This window comes from Hemitrygon akajei, chromosome 1 (genome assembly GCF_048418815.1).
Source record: "Hemitrygon akajei chromosome 1, sHemAka1.3, whole genome shotgun sequence".
Classification (NCBI taxonomy): domain Eukaryota; kingdom Metazoa; phylum Chordata; class Chondrichthyes; order Myliobatiformes; family Dasyatidae; genus Hemitrygon; species Hemitrygon akajei.
In genome coordinates, this window is record NC_133124.1 from 123,596,956 (window position 1) to 123,617,228 (window position 20,273).

At 44.8% G+C, this 20,273-nt stretch overlaps 1 protein-coding gene across 5 annotated transcripts in view; it reads left to right on the forward strand.

The window, feature by feature from the left end:
• Window positions 1-1,258: 1,258 nt before the first annotated feature.
• Window positions 1,259-20,273, forward strand: part of LOC140730596 (neurocalcin-delta) — a 323,285-nt gene continuing 304,270 nt past the window's right edge. For 2 of the 5 annotated variants that reach the window (XM_073051282.1, XM_073051290.1), the window contains exon 1: window positions 1,259-1,412. The gene's annotated coding sequence lies outside the window, so the exon portion shown is untranslated. The remainder of the gene's footprint in view (window positions 1,413-20,273) is intronic. The other 3 variants (XM_073051273.1, XM_073051309.1, XM_073051299.1) reach the window with 2 other exon arrangements.

Below are 20,273 nucleotides of genomic sequence, written 5' to 3' on the forward strand. Positions count from 1 at the left end.
TTGGACCTCATATCGAAGAAAGGAGGTGTTGGCATTGGAGAGGGCGCATAGGAGGTTTATAAGAATGATCCCAGGAATGAAAGGATTAATATATGAGGAGCATTTGATGACTCTGGGCTGGAGTTTAGAAGAATAGGGTGAGGATTCTCATTGAAATCTACGGAATATTGAAAGGACTAGATAGAGTGGACATGGAGAGGATGTTTTCAATAGAACACAGAACTTTGGACTATTGTGGGCCTGTGTACCTGCATCAGTTAATTGATGCTTTATCTACGTTGAGTCGTTAAACTTTTGTGTTTTCTGTTTAATCTTGTCAAGTTTATTTTGACAGGCATGTACTGTGATTATTTAAAGCGGACTCCCGATTAGCATTTATTATGGGATCCTTGTGTTTCGAGAGTGATTCATCTTGTGATGTCACTCGGTCAAGCCAACAATGTTCAGTTGGAACTCCTATGAATAAGCTCTAGCTTCTGTCTCTACATGGGGTTCAGTCGCCTGTCAGCGCACACCGTGACAAGAACAGTACACCTCGATGTTGTGCCCGCCCTTTAATATACTCCAAGATCAATCTAACCCTTCCCTCCCCCATGGTCCTCCGATTTTATATATTACAAGAGACTCTTAGATATCTGTGTAAAAACATGTGGGAGAGTCCAGGACACAACCTCAGAAAAGAACAGAGATGAGCAGGAATTTCTTTAGCTCGAGGGTGATGAATCTGTAGCATTCATTGCCACCGATGGCTACTGAGGCCAAGTCATTGGATATATTTAAATTCGGTGTTGATAGGTTCTTGATTCGTAAAGTCGTCAAGGGTTACGGGAAGAAGGCCGGAGAATAGGGTTGAGAGGTAAAATAAATTAGCCATGAATGAATGGCGGGGCAGGCTTGATGGGCTAAACAGCCAAATTCTGCCCCTATGCCTTAAGGACTGCCAATGCCAGAACCTGAAGCAACTCAACGGGTCAAGCAGCGGGCGGGAAAATGTTGACAATTATTTTGCTCCGCTACAGATGCTGCTCGACCCTCTAAATCATTGTCTCCGCGCCCACCCACCCACCCACCCACCCACCCGCTAGAACTGGCCTCAATCTTACACTTTAAGCACTAGAAGCCGCCTGGTTTCTAAGTGTTCCTGTCGCGTTTGGTCGGTGTCCGGGTTAATGAACCGCTGGGAGCGGTGACACGGCGCTAATGCTTTTAGACTTCTCTGCGCTAAAATATTTTCCTCAAACGTCTCCAGTGACTCCCCCATTGGCCACACATGCAGCTTCGGGGTGACGTCAGGCAGTCTCCTCGCTGTTTCCACTGAACTGGATGCACTGTGGGGAAAGTAGAGGAAGAGAGGAGCCGGTCTGGGGGAGACGGGTTTCAGAGAGGAGAGCGAACTGCATCCAGCGGCACGGGTAAGTCACGGCTTCAGGCTGGAACACTGAGCAAGGCGAGGGGATGGACGCGACGCTCTCCCCCTCTCTCCGTGCTAAGCGCACCGGCTGGGTGTGTGTAGAAAGTCCAGGGAGTACAGCAGAAGAAGGTGTTGCAAACCCCGCGAAACGTGTGGAGCGACTTCACAGAACGGGCTGGGGTTTGCAACGGAGCCTTTTACCCCCCACCCCCCGCCCCCACCTCCTCCATTCTACACCAGTAACAACAGAATCGGCTCTCGGGGGTTCCGAGGCTGGCGATGCCTGTCAGCTCTCCAGTTCACATCTGCTCGTTTTCAGCGGCGGCTGTGAAATCGGTCACCGGGGGTTGAAACCGCTGCCAGCCGGCGTGCGCCGAGTTCCTGCCCTTGGAGTTGCCGGGGAAGCCCTGGACGTTCGTGCAGCCCGCTGCCCCGTATCTTGAGGGTGGAGGGGTTTGTTTGCAAATTCCGGGGCGTGTTTCTCCGTCTCCCGCCCTCTTGATATTTACCAGGCTGCGGCAGCGGAGTGTTCGGGGTCACAGCGCTGTGGAATGGGCGGTCGTGCATTCAACGATTATGTCCAAGCTTTCGTGCATCGGTCTAACGTTGGACGTGCTCCCGTGTGCAACTGATTTCGCCCCAGTACCCAGCCTGTTAATTTATAATTCGGCTGGCGGGTCTTAAACGCTACTTTTGTGTAACAGCAGCCGCGAAAATGCCCCACGCACCCCCACACCCTTGGGCCGGGGTATCGCCGTCCCTGTGACACACAGAGTGAATCCGTTCCTGCGTTGTTTTAAGTTCATTACCTATCACTGCCCGTCGCGCACAAAGCAATGTGATTTTTTTCTCTCAGTCTCGGTGCGAGCCGGCGTGAGCTGAACTGGGAAGTTTCACGTTAGATATCTAAATCGATGCGAATACTGGGAGTACACAGCGTGCGGGAAGTGTTCGGTAAAGGACGCCCGGGCGACTGTTCCGGGGCTGCTAGTGCAAGCAATCTCCTGCTAATTCCGTGTTTAAAGGTTTGGTGGTAGTCTGCGAAAGCACAGGCCACATTGCACTAATGAAGGCTCCCAGTAGAATTGTTAACCTGTCTCCTCTCCTTCGGCTGCCGATTGCGTGTTGCGAGCTCGCCTGTTGTGCATTGATCGGGAGAACTCACCATTCTGGCGCAGAATTCACTGAGGGCTAGTTGCTTTCATGGTGTGAGAAAGCACGTGTTGCATATTTCACACAGTTTGAGATAGCTGATTCCTGATCGTGTGAATGTTGCATAACGATTAGCTTGCCTGGCCTACGGGAGAGGGAAGGAGTCTGAGGAAGGAAGAGTGTGAGGGTAATAGTATTGAATATGACACACAATGCTCCATCCCTGATGTTTGCTCGTACCTGCCGTCATGGTGTAGAAATAGCCTGTGGTCATAACTGAAATGATGTGGAGACTATTAGGGGATACAAACAAATCACATGCTTTTACATAAAAACACAAGACTATTCGGCCCCTCAAGCCTGCCCAGGTATTCTGTATTGTCATGGCCACTTGGCCCCAGAGCCTTGCCACCTCAGTTCTCCATCAACCTCAATTCCTCAATCTTGTGACAATGTGTCAGCTTCCTCTTTGATCACCCCAGTGATCGGGACACCACAGTCACCTGGTGTAGGGAACTCCTGAGGCTTCCCCACCCTCTGCGAGAAGCTTGTGGCTAATATCAGGGGGCATAACCTCAAGATGTTGGGAGGAAGGTAGGGGGGGGTTTGTTAGAGGCAGTTTTTTTATAGAGAGGACGGTGGGTCTGTGGATCACCCTGTCATGGATGGTGGTAGGCACAGAGGTGAAAGAACAATGCAGGGTTATGTGGGTTACACTGATCTTGAAGTAGTTAAATGGGTTGGCCTAAGGCGGTGGGCTGGAGAGCTGTACTGTGCTGTGTTCTGTCTCTCAGTTTTCAATGACTGTCTCTGAATCTTGATCTTGAAATTCCCTCAGCAGTGAGAACATAACCATGCCCCTTCAGGATCTTGTCCATTTTGATTAGATCACCTCCATTCTTCTAAACACCAAGGAATGTTGATCAAAGTTTCTCCCCTCAGAACAGTGGACTCCCAATGATTACACACATTGTGCCAAAATGGGGAGGATGCACACTCACTCACAACCTGCCACCCCATCTAATATTGGAATTGAGCACATGCAGCCATACTGGTACACGAAGAGCGGACCACGTCTGTTTTAAACTGCCCAGCATTACCTGCATGTGTATTCATGGGACTGAACTGGTCATTTCTTTCCAGGAGCTGGCAGAGACACAATGGGATGAACGGCCTTATAATTTAGATAATTTACACAGATGCTGCAGGGACTTGAGGTCCTGAGTTATAGGGAAAGTTGGAATAGATTAGGACTTTGTTCCCTGGAACGTAGGAGAATAAGGGAAGATTTGATAGAGGCTTATAAAAAGTATACTTAGGATAAATAATGCAAAACAGGCTTTTTCCACTGAGATTGGGTGAGACTAGAACTAGGGGTCATGGGTTAAGGGTGAAAAGTGAAATGTTTAAGGGAATTTCTTCGCTCAAAGGGTTGTGAGAGTGGAGTGAGCTGCCAGCAGAATGGCTTGATTTCAGCATTTAAGACAAGTTTGGGTAAGTGCATAGATGGGGGGGGGCGGGGTTGTGGAGGGCTGTGATCTGAGTGTTGGTTGAACCAGGTAGAACAATCGTTCGGTGGTGGTTAGATGTGTTGAACGGCCTGTTTCTGTGCCCTTGTGCTCTATGACTACTTGAGCATGGGCAATTAGGACGATTCGTTGGTCTGTCCTGTCAGCTTGACTTTCTTGCTGTAGCATCCCATAAACAAATCTGCCTCTGGAACATAGCCACGCTTGCATTTATTGAACTGATGTTTAAATGGATGGAGTTCACTCTTCTGTGCTGTCCCTGTTGACTGCTGAAGTACTGTTGAGATTTTAAAGATACCCTGGTCACAGCATGTGCTACACAAGAGGTTCTGCAGATGCTGGAAATCTAGAGCAACAAACACAGGGGGAATAAAGGGGGGGGGGCTTTAGTAGTAATTAGCGGTATTCTGCAGAGGTTGGTGTTGGGACAGGCTCTTTACATGTATGGGTCCATGAGTTTGATGGTGGCTAAGTTTGTGGGTGATACAAATATAGGTGGAGTGGCAGGTAGTTTGGAGTAAGTTTAATGCAGGAGAATGGGGTTGAGAGGGAAAATAAATCAGTCACGATGGACTGGCAAGCCGATGGACAGATTTGATGGGCTGAATGGCCTAATTCTGCTCTTACGTCTTATGGTCTAAACTGCTGGAGAAACTCAGCAGGTCAGGCAGCATCTGTGGAGAGGAATAAACAATCAACGTTTCAGGCCAAGACACTTTGTCAGAACTTGTGTTATGTTTCATTTTTCAGTAAATATTAACTAGGCTGGAGTGATTCAAATACTATAAAACCTGCAAGTGATGGAATTAATGAAATGAATTAAATGATGTTGCAAAACAGTGGCTGAAGTTTAAGGGACGTTTCCCCAGTGGCAGAAATGGGGAAGTTTTGTCCTGGAAAGACCAGTTTGAGAATAAGATTTATTTATCACATGTACATCGAAACATACAGTGAAATGTGCTGTTTGCTTTAACGACCAACGTAACTCAAGGATGTGCTGGGGCAGCCCACAAGTGTGGTTGCATATGCCGGCGTACCCAGAACAAAAAACAGAACACGCAACAAAGCAAACAAGCCCCATTCCTTGGTCTTAATATTCTAACATTTACAGGAGGCCATGAGATCCTGAGACCGTTCTACTGATGTGCCATTGTAACTGTGATTGTGAGAGCTCTTGATGCGGTGGCGGAGATGGGAGGGGGAGGGGTGGGAGTGAGGAAATCTCTACAGCCGTGTTTGGTGTTAATTTGCCCATTCCACCTGTTGCCCCCACGGAATTCTGAAGTTGGAGACGTGTGACGTTTCGGTTATCTTCAGAATTATGCAGGGAATGAATGCAGCTGTTGCGTGAAAATTATTTTATAAGATGGAAGTTTCAAATACCAGCGGGTACAAGCTGAAATTAGAGACTTGGAAGTAATAATGTTTTTGAACATAGAACCTTACAGCATAGTGCAGACCCCTTGGTCCATGATGTGACCTACTCGAAGATCAATCTAACCCATCCCTCTCATATAGCCCTTCATTTTTCTGTCATCGACATGCTTATTTATGAGTCCATTGAATGGCCCTAATGTATCCACCTCCATCACTATCCCTGGCAGGGTGCTCCACACACCCACCACCCACTTACCCCTATACCTCCTTCTTTAAAATTATGCCCCCCACGGAAGATAACCATTTCTACCTTCGGAAAAAGGTCTTTTGTTGCCCACATGACCCATGCCTGTTATCATCTTGTAAAGCTCTATCAAGCCACCTCAGATCCTCCTCCTCTCCAGAGAGAAAAGCCCGAGCTCAGTCACCCTATCTTCAAGTGGTTTCAGGAGACTTTACTGGTCACAGTGGAACAATGCAGTGACAATTTGTGTAAATGACTGCTTCTTGCAAAGGCTTTTGGGAGCTATTGGAATAAATTCTGATCTCTTGTACCAGTTGCTATCCACAACTCTTTGTCTTGGGTGACAAATGGTACTGTGTAAAAGTCTTGGGCACATGTCTACAGCTAGGGTGCCTAAGACTTTAGCACAGTACTGTAGTAATACTATGTGTTACACTGTACTGCTGCCGCAAAAGAACCCCCCACAATTTCATGACGTGTGAGTGATGATAAATCAGATTCTGATATGGGTCTTTATTGTGGACGGAGAGTGGGAAGGGGGAAGGGAGAGAGGAAACGTAGTTGGGAAAAAGGAGAAGGGGGAGAGGAGAGAGCGGGAAGCACCAGAGGGACGTTCTGTAATGATCTATAAACCAATTGTTTGGAATCGAATGATTTTGCCTGGTGTCTCAGGGCTGGATGTGTCTGCACTTGCACCATCCCCCCCCACCCCCCCGGCACTCCTTCTTTGCCATCAGTCCCACACCCCTCCCAATGTGCTCCACCCTCACCATTCCCAAACATCCTGTGTTCCCGCCGGATTACAAACTCGCGCTCTATGGACTATTTGGCTCGATCAAGGGGAACCTGCGTTGGGTTGTAATGAGTTGTGGGCTCTATGGTGGAGGTGAAGAAACTTGTCACTGTCTGGGAGAGGACACGCTTAGTAACAAAAATTGGTCAGTGTTGCATTCAGTGGTTAAAATAACATTTCCCAGCAATTGTCTTATGGGATTAAATAATAATTGAAATACTCAAATGCTTCCTGTTCAGTCGGACAAGTGTAATGATTCAAGGTTGTATAGGGCATGCTGAGGACAGGTGCGAACAGACGCCAGCCAGCAGTTGGCACAGAACGTTAGTTAAAAACACGCCTGCTTAATTGTATACAACATGATGAGGGGTATAGGTTGGGTAAATGCCAGCAGACTTTTTCCATTGAGGTGCGTGAGACTGGAACTGGAGGTCACAGGTTAAGTGTGATAGGTGAAATATTATAAGGGGTCATGAGGGTGGAACTTCTTTGCTCTGAGGGTGGTTAGATTTTGAAATGAGCTGCCAGTGGAAGTTGCGGGTTTGATTTTTATCATTTAAGAGAAGTTTGAATACGTAGCTGTATAGGAGGGGTATGGAGGGCTATGGTGCAGGTCGATGGGACTAGGCAGAGTAATAGTTCAGCATGAAGTAGGTAGCCAAAGGACCAGTTTCTGTGCTGTATCATTCTGACTCGATGACTTGCTACAAAGAGGAGATGGTACCAGGAGACTGGCAGTTATTGGCTGGTTATTCTCGCTTTTTGTACAAACAAGTGTTAAAAATACATTGATCTCCTTACATATACCATCCATTGTACAAGTGGTCCATTTAAAGAAAAGCAATTGCTTATTGCCTCATAAATACAAGAAATTCTGCAGACGCTGGAAATCCAGAACAATACACACAGTATGCTGGAGGAACTCAACAGGTCACGTTGGAGGAGCAGCACCTCGTACTCTGTCAGGGCAGCTACCCACCTGACGGAATGAACATTGATTTCTCTAACTTCCAGTAATTTCTCCCCACTCCACCTTCTCTGATTTTCCATTCCTCTTTCTGGCTCCCCTCTGCCCTTTCTCTTCTCATCCACCCATCACCTCTCTCTGGTGCCCCTCTTCCCTCTTTATCTCCGATGGTCCACTCTCCTCTCCTGTAAGATTCCTTCTTCGGCCCCTTATCTTTTCCACCTATCACCTCCAGCTTCTTCCTTCATTCCCTGTCCCCACCCACCTGCTCCCTCATTTGGCCTCACCTATCGCCTGCCAGCTTGTGCTCTTTCCCCCCTCCCTTGCTGTCTTATTCTGGCTCCTGCCCCCTTTCTCTCCGGTCCCGATGAAGGGTTTCAGTCTGAACTGTCGACTGTTGATTCCTTTCCATAAACGCTGACTGACTTGCTGAGTTCTTTCAGCGTTTTGTGGGTGTTACCTCAATACCTTGGGGTCTTCTGAAAATTAGACCAGTATATACCAAAATTGTCACAATTGGACAGCAAGTAAAAATATTGTTAAAATAAAGAGAACCTTGAACTAACAAGTTTTAAAGTATGCTGCTTGTGTTAGGGGTGCACATGGTTTTTGAATTTTCCCTGAAGCGTTCCATCAATATTCAAGTTCCTGCTCAGTGTTCTCCACTTGGAGGTCTGTCCGTCTGTGTGGGAGGAAGCAGCTCGTTTTGCTGTTGTCGTTTTGTTGCTGCTTGTGTTCTGTGTTATTCTGCCCAACTTTGTGGGCATGCTATGTTAGTGCCAGCATATGTGGTGACACTTGTGGGCTGCCCCAGCACACTGTTGGGTGTGCTCGTTGTTAACGCTGACAACTCATTTCACTGTATGTTAAGTTCCAATGTAGTATTTCAGTTTGCTGACGACACCACTGTCGTCGGCTGAGTCAAAGGTGGAGAACAATCAGCATATGGGAGAGAGATTGAAAATGTGGCTGAGTGGTACTTCAACAACTTCTGACTCAATGTCAGCAAGACCAAGGAGCTGATTATTGACTTCAGAAGGAGGAAACCAGAGATCCATGAGCCAGTTCTGATCGGAAGATCAGAGGTAGAGAGGGTCAGCAACTTTAAACTCCTCAGTGTTATTATTTCGGAGGACCTGTCCTGGGCACAGTGTGTAAGGGCAATTATGAAGAAAGCACAGCAGCACCTCTACTTCCTTAGGAGTTTGCGGGGATTTGACGTGACGTCTAAAACTTTGACAAGCTTCTGTAGATGTGTAGCAGAGAGCACTGGTTGCATCATGGACTGGTATGGAAACACCAATGCCCTCCCCACCACTAAGCACATCTATATGGAGCGCTGTCGCGGGAAAACGGGATCCATCAGGAGGGACCCCCACTATCCAGGCCATGCTCTCTTCTCACTGCTGCCATCAGGAGGAAGGTCCAAGCACCTCAGGACCCACACCACCAGGTTCAGGAGCAGTTATTACCCCTCAAGCATCAGGCTCTTGAACCAGAGGGGATTTCAACTCTGAACTGATTTCACAACCTATGAACTCACTTTCAAGGACTCTTCATTTCATGTTCTCAATACTTATAGCTTTTTTATTATTATTATTATAATAATTATTATTTCATTTTTTTTCTCATTTGTGTTTGCTCTGTTGTCTTTTGAACATCGGGTGTTTGTCCGTTCTGTTAGGCATGGTCTTTCATTGATTCTGTTGTGTTTTTTGTATCTACTGTGAATGCCTGCAAGAAAACTAATCTCAGGGTTGTCTATGACGACGTGTATGTACTTTGATAATTTACTTTGAATTTTGTAGATTTGCTGAATTTGAATTACTTGTTCTACCTCCATCTCTTTTCCCTTCATTCTGCACTACTTATTTAATGTAGTATTTTATATATACTTACTGTCATTTTGTTTTTATGATTATGTATGGCAATATACGGCTGTCACAAAACAACAAATTTATTGACATATGCCAGTGATAATAATTCTGATACTATAGCGGTTACTTTAAACCATTTCTTCACTTTTTGCCAATTACAGATACACAAAGCAAAGCTTTCACTCTACCGTTTAACAAATCCCAAACATTATGATTGTTCCTTAATTCACAGTGTGTAAGCTCATTGGTAATTTGCAATGCTGTCTCCGACTGAATACTGTATTCATTCATGATCAGTACTGCAACATTAAATTATAGCTGCACTAATTACTAAATCTCCCAGTTGGCAGTAAAATAACTTGGAACATGTTATAGAACGTAGCACAGTACAGGCCCTTCAGCCCACGATGTTGTGCCAACCTTTTAACCTACTCAAGGAGATTTAACTCTATCCTCCCTACAGAACCTCCATTTTTTTTTTATTATCCATGTACTACCTATCTAAGAGTTCCTTAAATGTTCCTAATGCATCTGCTTCTGCCACCACAACTAGCAGCCTCTGCCACTCTCCCGGCAGGGCATTCCACGCCTTCACCATGCTCTGTTTAAAAAAAAACAACCTGCCTCTGACATCCCCCACTATACTTCCCTCAAATCACCTTAAAACTACCCCCCTTCATATTAGCCATTTCCGCCCCCCAGGAAAAGTCTGTGGCTGTGCATTTGGTCTATGCATCTTATCTTGTACATTCCAGATAGTAAAGCCCTAACTCTCTCAGCCTTTAGTTCAGGCAGTAAATCTCCTCTGCACCCTCTCCAAAACTTCCACGTCCTTCCTATAATGAGGCGATCAGAACTGAATGCAATAGTCCAATTGTGGTCTAGCCAAGGACTTATTGACTTGCAATGTTACTTTGTGGCTCTTGAACTCAGACCCTCAACTGATGCACAATACGTTAAATCTTGAAGTGGATGGGCTACAGCAGCAGAGGACCATGAACTCAGTGGTCTCTTTATTGGATACATGAGGGACCTAATAAAGTGCAAACTGAATCTACGTCACCTTATACTGGATTCATTTTCTTGCAGGTATTTATAGGAAACTAGACAAATACAATAGGATTTATGAGAAACCATACATAAACAATGTTTGACAAACAACCAATGTGCAAAGGAAGACAAATTGTGCAAATATTTAAAAAGTAAATAATAATGAGAACATGTGGAGTCCTTGAAAGTGAGTTTGCATATTGTGGAATCAGTTCAGAGCTGAGGCGAGTAAAGTTATCCACGTCGGTTCAGAGCGTGGTGGTTGTAGGGTAGTAAGAGTCCCTGAACTATGGGGTGTGGGATCTAAGGCTTTTGGACCTCCTGCTCAATGATAGCATGGCCTGGATGGTGGGGTTCCTGAGTGATGGACACTGCTTTCTTACGGCAGCACTCCTTGTAAATGTGCTCAGGGGAGTGTCCACCACTTTCTGTGGATGTTGGAGTCATTGTCAGATCTTGGAACTGTATTCCTTTCAGCTGCCGGCAACACGTCGCCTCTCTCCGGTCCCATCTTCATTTCAATTCTCAACCTTGATTTTAATTTATGTTTTTCTTGTGAATGTTGTGCCTCCTGTCTTGTGAGTCTCGTATTGCTAGGTGCCCGTGAAGCTGCTGCAAGTAAGGTTCTCATTGAACCTGTGTATAAACGTACATTTGTGCCTATGACAATAAACTCGACTTTTGACTTTGGCTTTGACCCCAGAACAAAACTGGTCAAGAAGAGATTTGATGAAAATGAACAAGATCATGATTGCTTCAGATAACTTCAAGCTCCTGAACCAGCGTTCACTTACTTCAACTCTGATCTGATTCCAAACCTCTGGACTCACTTTCACGGTCTCTACAACTTGCGTTTTCAGTAATTATTTATTTGCACAATTTGTCTTCCTTTGCAGATTAATTGTTTGCCATTTTTGTTCATGTACAGTTCTGCATAAATTCTGTTGTTTTTCCTGTAAATGCCTCCAAGAGTCTCAAGGTAGTATATAATGACACGTACATACTATCAGCTGATGATTCAGAGACCAACGGGAAACAGATTTAAAATTGCCAAATATGTAAGAGAGATGTAAGAGGAAAAAAGTACCAGATTTACACAGACAATAATGACTCAGACTTCTTACCAGTCGAGGTGGAAAAAACAGGATAAGTCAGGTATTTCAGAAACTAAGGAATAATTTGCAAGCACTGGGGGAGCTGCAAGGATTGGGACTGGCGGATTGCTCTACCAGGAGCCAGTGTAGGCTCATGGGGCTGAATGAATTCCTCCCACAATGTAACGGTTTGAGGAGTAATTTATTATTTTTGCTCATCAAAGATGCAGTCCTGAGGCCAACTGTGTATCAGACTGAACATTAAGGATTCCACATTTTTGGATCCTGCTTGCTACCCAGATATTGGGGGTTAAATTACCACAGCACATCGATAGCTGTAGAGGGGGAACAGTAGTGTAGCGGTTTTACAGTGTTAGTGACCTGCCGCTGTATGTAAGAATTTTGTACATTCTCAAAGTGCCCTGATTTCTTCCCACATTCCAAGACGTATGGGTTAGTAGACTAATTGGTCACGTGGGTGTAATCGGGTGACGTTGGGCCGGAAGGGCCGGTTACTGTGCTGTATTTCCGAGTAAAATAAGTAAATAAGGGACTGAACGGGGAGGAATAGGGCTGTTTCGCCTCCGTTTCTTTGTTGCTGGGTATGTTCTGTGGCGACACTTGTGGACTGGTCCCAGGACATCCTTGGGTGTGTTGGTTGTCAACGCAAACAATGCATTTCACTGAATTTCGATGTAGCAGTAATAAATCAGCGAATCTTAATTGTTACGTTGAGTGGAAAATCAGGTTGGAAATGTAATGACTTTAAATAATTTGTTTTTCTGAGTGCATAGTTTTGGGTTGTTGAGAACCTGCCTTCCCCCTCATCAGGTCTCACCTATGACCTTCCAGCTTGTATTCCTTCCCTTCCCTCCATCTTCTCATTCAGGTTTCTTCCTCCTGCCTTTCCAGCCTTGGTGAAGGGTCTCAGCCCAAAACATCGACGGTTTATTCCTCTTCATAGATGCTGCCTGACCTGCTGACTTCCTCCGGCATTTTGTGTGTGTTACTCTGGATTTCCAGCACTTTTATCATTGCTTTATACACCGTGGATAGGAAGACCATTTGGTTATTAAATTACTACCTGGCTGTCTCATTCAGTTGCACCCATTCATTGCTGAGATGTTGATGACAGCAAAGTAATTTGATTACCGTAGATTCCGGATTATAAGCCGCTACTTTTTTCCCACATTTTGAACAGCTTTGAACTTTGCGGCCTATAATCCAGAACGGCTAATACATGGTTTTTTTTCATGCTGCCTCGTAAACATTTTGCCTCATAACAGTAGACCAATAAAATTGATGAGTAGTTCAGAGGTCCAATGAAATTGTACGATAAATCAAGCGCACTTTCACAATTAAATTATTGTAAATCAGTCATTTGTACTCACCCTCATCAACATGGAAAACACTCGAAGCATTGTGCTGCCTTATGGCAGTTACTTAGTTTATAATATTTTCGCTTAGTAATTCATTTTCTAGTTAAAGTTAGAAGAGTTTTAACTATATTTGTTTTCTGTACTACATCGCGGGATGCTATGACGTCACACCCGGTTTCGCGGTGTCTTGTGGGAAAATGCCGGTTTGCGATGAAACGGGACGGAGGGAGGGAGCGCATTACGCGAGCGGCTTTGGATCTGAGCGAACGCTGCTTTTAAGTTAAAGGTGATCAATAACTTTTCCTGGTAGGCTGCAATATATATATTTTTTACCAGTCGTTAGGAGATATTGGAATGTTGTTCAGTAAAGAAGTATACGCAACGTATATTTAAAAGTAGCCGCGTACGGGCACGGTTCGAAAAAAAGCATTTGCAATATGTATTTGTTTTTGTTACCATATGGATTTAATTAAAAGTTAAAAAAATCCTCACGTGTAATATCTTTCTGTGTAAATATCTCATATTACAACGTGGGACACCTGCGGCCGAAAATCCGGTGCGGCCTAAAATCCGGTGCGGCCTTTACAATTAAAAAATTGATTTTATTTCTAAAATTAGAGCCAGCAGCTTTTAATCAGGTGCGCTCTGTAGTCCGGAATCTACGGTAATACACTGCAGCACACACAAAATGCTGGAGGAACTCAAGCCAGAAACGTTGACTGTACTCTTTTCCTAGACGCTGCCTGGCCTGCTTGGTTCCTCCAGCAATTTGTGTGTGTTGCTCGGATTTCCAGCAGCTGCAGATTTTCTCTTGTTTGTGCTGGAATAATACACTTCCTGGTTAAAGTACCCCCACACCCCCCGTTCAAAAAAAACTCAATATTGGTCGGCCGAAGAGCTGAAACGTCAGCACCAAATGTCACATCAAAATAAATTAACTTGGCCAAAGAACTGTGAATTGAATGGTAGATAGCAAATCTCATCCCTCAGGCAAGTGAATAAGATCTTAGACCGAGTGAAGTTATTGGATTTGAGAGCTGAAGAAACTAGCTCAGTATTTAAACTGGTTCCATTAACCCATGATATTGGCAGCATTTGTAAAGCAGTTTCCTCTGCTTTTATGCACATGTGCAATAAAATGCATGGAGTATGTTACGTTCACATAGATTTGGTTAAAATAATTAGATGTCACACATCATCTATGTTTGTTAACGAGGTTAGTGATTTAGCATGTGCATTCAGCTCTAGAAAGGGAAGTGCCATTTCTAAATACAAGAGATTCTGCAGATGCTGGAAATCCCAATTTACACTTACAAAATGTTTGAGGAACTCTGCAGAACAGGCAGTATCTATGGAGAGGAACAAAAAGTCAATGTTTCAGGCCGAGACCCTTCATCAGAACTCACTGGGCTTCAAATGAACGAGTGGGGATCTCATTGAAACCTATTGAATATTGAAAGGCCTAGGTAGAGTGGATGTGGAGAGGATGTTTCCTATCATGGGAGAGTCTAGGACCAGAGGGCACAGCCTCAGAATACCCTTGAGAGCAGAGATGAAGAGGAATTTCTTTCAGCAGGGAATGGTGAATCTGTGAAATTTATTGCCAAAGGCTGTGTGGAGGCCAAGTCATTTGAAGCAGAGGTTGATAGCTTCTCGATTAGTAAGGTTGTGGGGAAGGGGGCGTGAGAATGGGATTGAGAGGGATAACAAATCAGCCATGGTAGAATAGCAGAGTTAATTCTGCAGCTATGTCTTATGGTCTTATACCCCATCCCAGCCACGTACTTGCCCAAGCTTCTGTTAATTTTGCACCACTTCCACTGGCAGCTCATTCCAGATTCTCACCACCCTCTGAGTGAAGAAGCTCCCCCCCTTGTGTTGCCCTTAAACATGTCACCTTTCACTCTCAACCTATGACCTCTAGTTCTAGTCTCACCCTACGTCAGTGGAAAAAGCCTGCTTGCACTTGCCCTTTCTTTACCCCTCACGTATAGCTCTGTCAAATCTCCCCTCATTCTCCCATACTCCATGAAATAAAGTCCTAATATATTCAACCCTTCCCTACAACTCGGGTTCTAAAGTCCCGGCAACATGGTTGTGAATTTTCTCTGTACCCTTTCAATCTAATCGATAGCTTTACTATAGGTAGGCGATTGGAAAGGCACCCATTGCTCCAAATGAGGCTTCAACAACATCTTACTCAACCTCAATAACATCCCAAGTCCTGTATTCCGTACCCTGATTTATGAAAGCTAATATGCCATGAGTTCTCCTTATGACCCTATCTACTGAGACACCATGTGTATCTGTATTCCCTCAATTTCTACTGTTCACTGTGTAGGATCGCCCCTAGTTTGTTCCCCCAAAATGCAACACTTCACACTTGTCTTAGTCGAATTCCATCTACCATTGTTTTTTAGCCCATTTTCCAGCTGGTCCAGAGCCTGCTGCAAGCTGTGACCGCCTTTCTCACTGTTCACTACAAGCCAAAGCTCAGTGCAATCTGCAAACTTACTGATCCAGTTTACCACGTTATCATCCAGACCATTGATAACGATGGGCTCAGCATCGCTCCCTGTAGCAAACACTAGTCATAGGCTTCCAGTCAGAGAGGCAACCATCTGCTTCCTTTCTCTGGTGCCTCCCACAAAGACAGTCAGTATCATTCCAGTAATTTTAGATTTTTGGAAGGAAAGAAGCAAATATGCCAGGAACTGTTGCCTAGTCATGAGAATGCAGATAATGTGAGGGAGGAATAGGGATCAGGAAATGCAGGGAATTATCTTTATAGTCTGGAATTGGTTAGCCCACAAACCCATTAAACTCCATTAGCGAAGCATTTGGTGTTGTCTGACTGACAGACTTTCTGGACTTGGTCATTTTTCACATTAATACTCCAGAGCGTTTTTTAAAACATTACTCAGAAATATAATCATTTTCCAGTGAACCTGGTAAGTTTAAGGGAGCATGGAAAATAGAGACTTCAAGTGAGTCTTGAGAGAAATGGAGCAGGGTTAGTTATGTTGAAGCAGAAAAAATGGGGCCCTGGTGTATTTCCTGTTTAATAGAGCGCAGGGAATGGGGACCAGGTTTTAGGCTTTCAGAAAGGGTGCCCTGGTGTGTTTCAGTGTTCTGGAAAGGGGCCTTGTTGTGTTTCAGAGTTTCAGAAAGGCAATCTCAGTGACTTTAAAGGGAGCACCAGGAACAAAACCAGGTGTCCCTAAAGAGAAATACTACCCAGTGAGCAGGTCATTTGAACTAGTGGGATTTTCAAATACAGGCCTTCTTCAGCAATGGAAACAGTTGTAAAGGATTGAAAGTCATTGAATAGTTTATTGTATATAATTTTATTTTTGAATAAAGTATATTTTGTTTAATAAAAAAAATACAGGCCTTCTTCGGACTATGAATGCCTGATTTTCATGCATCCGTACGTACGAAAGAGCTCCCATCACATTATTAATTTGAAAGTACTTTCGTACATTTGTTCCTTGAATGGTAGAACTAGTGTCCACTCAATGAGACAGAAAGTGCTGGAGAATCTCAGCAGGCCAGGCAGCATCGATGGAAGAGTGCAGTCGACGTTTTGGGCCGAGACCCTTCTTCTTTAGGACTCAACAAGTCCTGAGTTCCTTCAGTGTTTTGTGTGTAGATAGATAGATAGATAGATACTTTATTCATCCCCATGGGGAAATTCAACTTTTTTCCAATGTCCCATACACTTGTTGTAGCAAAACTAATTACATACAATACTTAACTCAGTAAAAAATATGATATGCATCTAAATCACTATCTCAAAAAGCATTAATAATAGCTTTTAAAAAGTTCTTAAGTCCTGGCGGTAGAATTGTAAAGCCTAATGGCATTGGGGAGTATTGACCTCTTCATCCTGTCTGAGGAGCATTGCATCGATAGTAATCTGTCGCTGAAACTGCTTCTCTGTCTCTGGATGGTGCTATGTAGAGGATGTTCAGAGTTATCCATAATTGACCGTAGCCTACTCAGCGCCCTTCGCTCAGCTACCGATGTTAAACTCTCCAGTACTTTGCCCACGACAGAGCCCGCCTTCCTTACCAGCTTATTAAGACGTGAGGCGTCCCTCTTCTTAATGCTTCCTCCCCAACATGCCACCACAAAGAAGAGGGCGCTCTCCACAACTGACCTATAGAACATCTTCAGCATCTCACTACAGACATTGAATGACGCCAACCTTTTAAGGAAGTACAGTCGACTCTGTGCCTTCCTGCACAAGGCATCTGTGTTGGCAGTCCAGTCTAGCTTCTCGTCTAACTGTACTCCCAGATACTTGTAGGTCTTAACCTGCTCCACACATTCTCCATTAATGACCACTGGCTCTATATGAGGCCTAGATCTCCTAAAGTCCACCACCATCTCCTTGGTCTTGGTGATATTGAGACGCAGGTAGTTTGAGTTGCACCATATCACAAAGTCCTGTATCAGTTTCCTGTATCAGTGTGTGTATCTTTTAGTAATTGTTCTTCCTTATCAGTCTTCTGTGATTGATGGCGTCAGTGACAACACTGTGGTAGCATGGTTACCGTATCATGTGAATGTTGTGAATCGTCTGACTCATGGGTATCTGTAGAAGTGGATCTCTTCCATCATACGTGGTCGGTGGAGACTATGGAGTTTTACTGTACTCAGTTTGGGATGGTGGCCTTGGTAGTCATTTTCTTTGGGTTTTCCTACACACACGACGTTGCTACTGGTAGACCCACATTTCTTCCTTTTTTTTACAGCTTGCCACCCCCCTCCCAATGCTCTGAAAAGTTGAAGCTGTGCAGTGCACGTTGCTGTGTTACTCGAGTTATGTCAGGTGTCCAGGGTTGCAGGCCTGAGCATCTGTGTGTGACTTGCAGAACAACATCTTTTAGATTGCAACTTAGATTTATTTATCACATGTCCGTCAAAACGTACAGTGAAATGTATTAACAACCCACTCAACAGAGTGGACGTGGAGGTGATATTTATTGTAGTGGGGAGGGGGTGGGTCTACGACCAGAGGGCACGGTCTCAGAATACGAGGATGTCCCTTTAGAACAGAGATGAGGAGGAATTCCTTTAGTCAGAGGGCGGTGAGTCATTTCCATAGACAGCTGTGGAGGCCGAGTCATTGTGGATATTTGAAAAGCTGAGGTTTATTGGTTCTTGACTGGTAAGGGCATCAAAGGTTACGGGGAGAAGCCAGGAGAATGGGGTAGAGAGGGATAATAAATACCGTAAGCCATGAGAGAATGGCAGAGCAGACTCGATGGGCTGAATGGCCTGATTCTGCTCCTCGGTCTTATGCTCTGTGGTCTAACCTAAGGATGTGCTGGGGGCAGCTCGCAAATGTCTCCAGACATCCCAGAGCCTGCACAGCATGCTCGCCATGATCAGGAGAACAACACAACTCAACGAAACAGACATACCAAGCAACAAACAAGCCCTACCGCCCCCCCCCCCCCCCCCCAACGCACACGCACTGTCCTCTAACCGCCCGCAGGACAGGCCGTTTTCTTTGGCTTCCACCTCCAACGAATTTGTGGACTCGCAGACTTTGGGCTTTCGACTTCCCCAGTGGGCTCTGGGGAAGTAATGGACACATGGTGGAGTGAATGGGTTCCTGCTGAGTACGCTGGAGTTTGCTGCTGTTTTTTGATGATGACAACATTCCTGTTTCTGCACCTACCCCTGCTCACGTCGTATAGTCTGTGAACTGAGCCATGTAAACAGTGAAGAGACTTGGAGACTGAGAGGTGACCTCTTTTCTCATATGCATTTAAAGAATTGTACAGCACAGTACAGACCCTTCAACCCATGGTATTGTGCTACCCTTTTAACCTACTGCAAGATTAATCTAACTCTTCCCTCCCGCAATAGGTACTTGGATAATAGAAAAATGGAGGGGTGTTTAAGAGTTTCTTAAGTGCCCCTAATGCATTTGTCTGTACTGCCACCCTGGGAGGGTGTTCCATACACCCACCACTTTCCGTGAAAAATTCAACTCTGATATCCCGCTTATTCTATCCTCCAATCACCTTAAAGTTATGCCCCTGGTTTTCATCATCTTTCTCTTGGGGGGGTGGGGGAGTCTCTGGTTATCCACCTGATCCATCCCTCTTTTCATCTTGTATACCTCTATGAACTCACGTTCATCATCCTCCTCTCCAAAGAGAAAATGCCCTCGCTCACTCAACCTATCCTCATTTGTGGAAGTTGTTGAACCTCTGGGCAGTGATGATCTCCTTGATGTAGGGATGTTACTGATGGTGCCATTGATGTAGGGCAGGTGTGAGGGGTGGATACAGGGGTGGAATGGTTAGTAGATTGGATTTCCAGCGCTGTGATGCTTGGATCTAATTGGCGTAGGCGTGGATGTCCTATTCTTGCACTGTGCGCTTTGTTTTCGGATGGTTCAGATCTGTCCTGGGCCCAACATATTGATGCCATTGAGAAGAGTCAATATCCCAAGATCCCTTACTTGACATAACTGGAGTAAAATAGCAAACTACAAAACACTATTTCAACAGCACCAACTTTTCTCAGTAACTAAGGGGGAGGGGGTGAAAAAGTGGAAGAACTTTTCCATTTCCACTTTTCCATGTGAGTAAGAAAACCTAAAGCAAATGTTTACCAGCAGCTATATTCATGAGGAGTTTGAGGAGATCTGGTTTGTCACCAGATTTCTGCAGATGTGCCATGGATACCATGCAGATTGGTTGCATCATCGTCTGGTATGGAGGGGACAATGCTCGGAAAAAACTGCAGAGGGTTGTAAACTCAGGCAGCTCCATCATGGGCACTTGCCTTCTCATCAATGAGTTCACCTTGAAAAAGCGATGTCTTAAAATGGTAGCACCATACCAGGGTATGTCCTTGAATCATTATGTCAGGGAGGAGACTCAGGAACCTGAAGATTCACTCTCAATGATAGAGGAACAGCCTCTTCCACTCTGCCATCAGATTTCTGAATGCGCAATGAACCCATGAACACTACCTCACTATTTTTGCACTTGATTTGCACTACTTAATTAATTATATATATATATATATGAAATTGTACAAGGGGTGATTGATAAGTTCATGGCCTAAGGTCGAAGGAGTCAATTTTAGAAAACTTAGCACGTTTATTTTTCCTACATTTACACATAGTCCAGCAGTTGTGGAGCATATGGATCCCTTCTTTGTAGAAGTCGGCGTCTTGGATCTCCAGAAGTGTCCACAGCAGGGGTGCTTGATAAGTTCATGGCCTGAGGTAGAAGGAGAGGAGTTATTAACATCAAACTTTCTGCATAATCACTCAGAGTTGATCTGCACATGCATGTAATGAGAGCTGTATAACTCATCTCCTTCTACCTTAGGCCACGAACCTATCAATCACCCCTGCTATGGTCCAC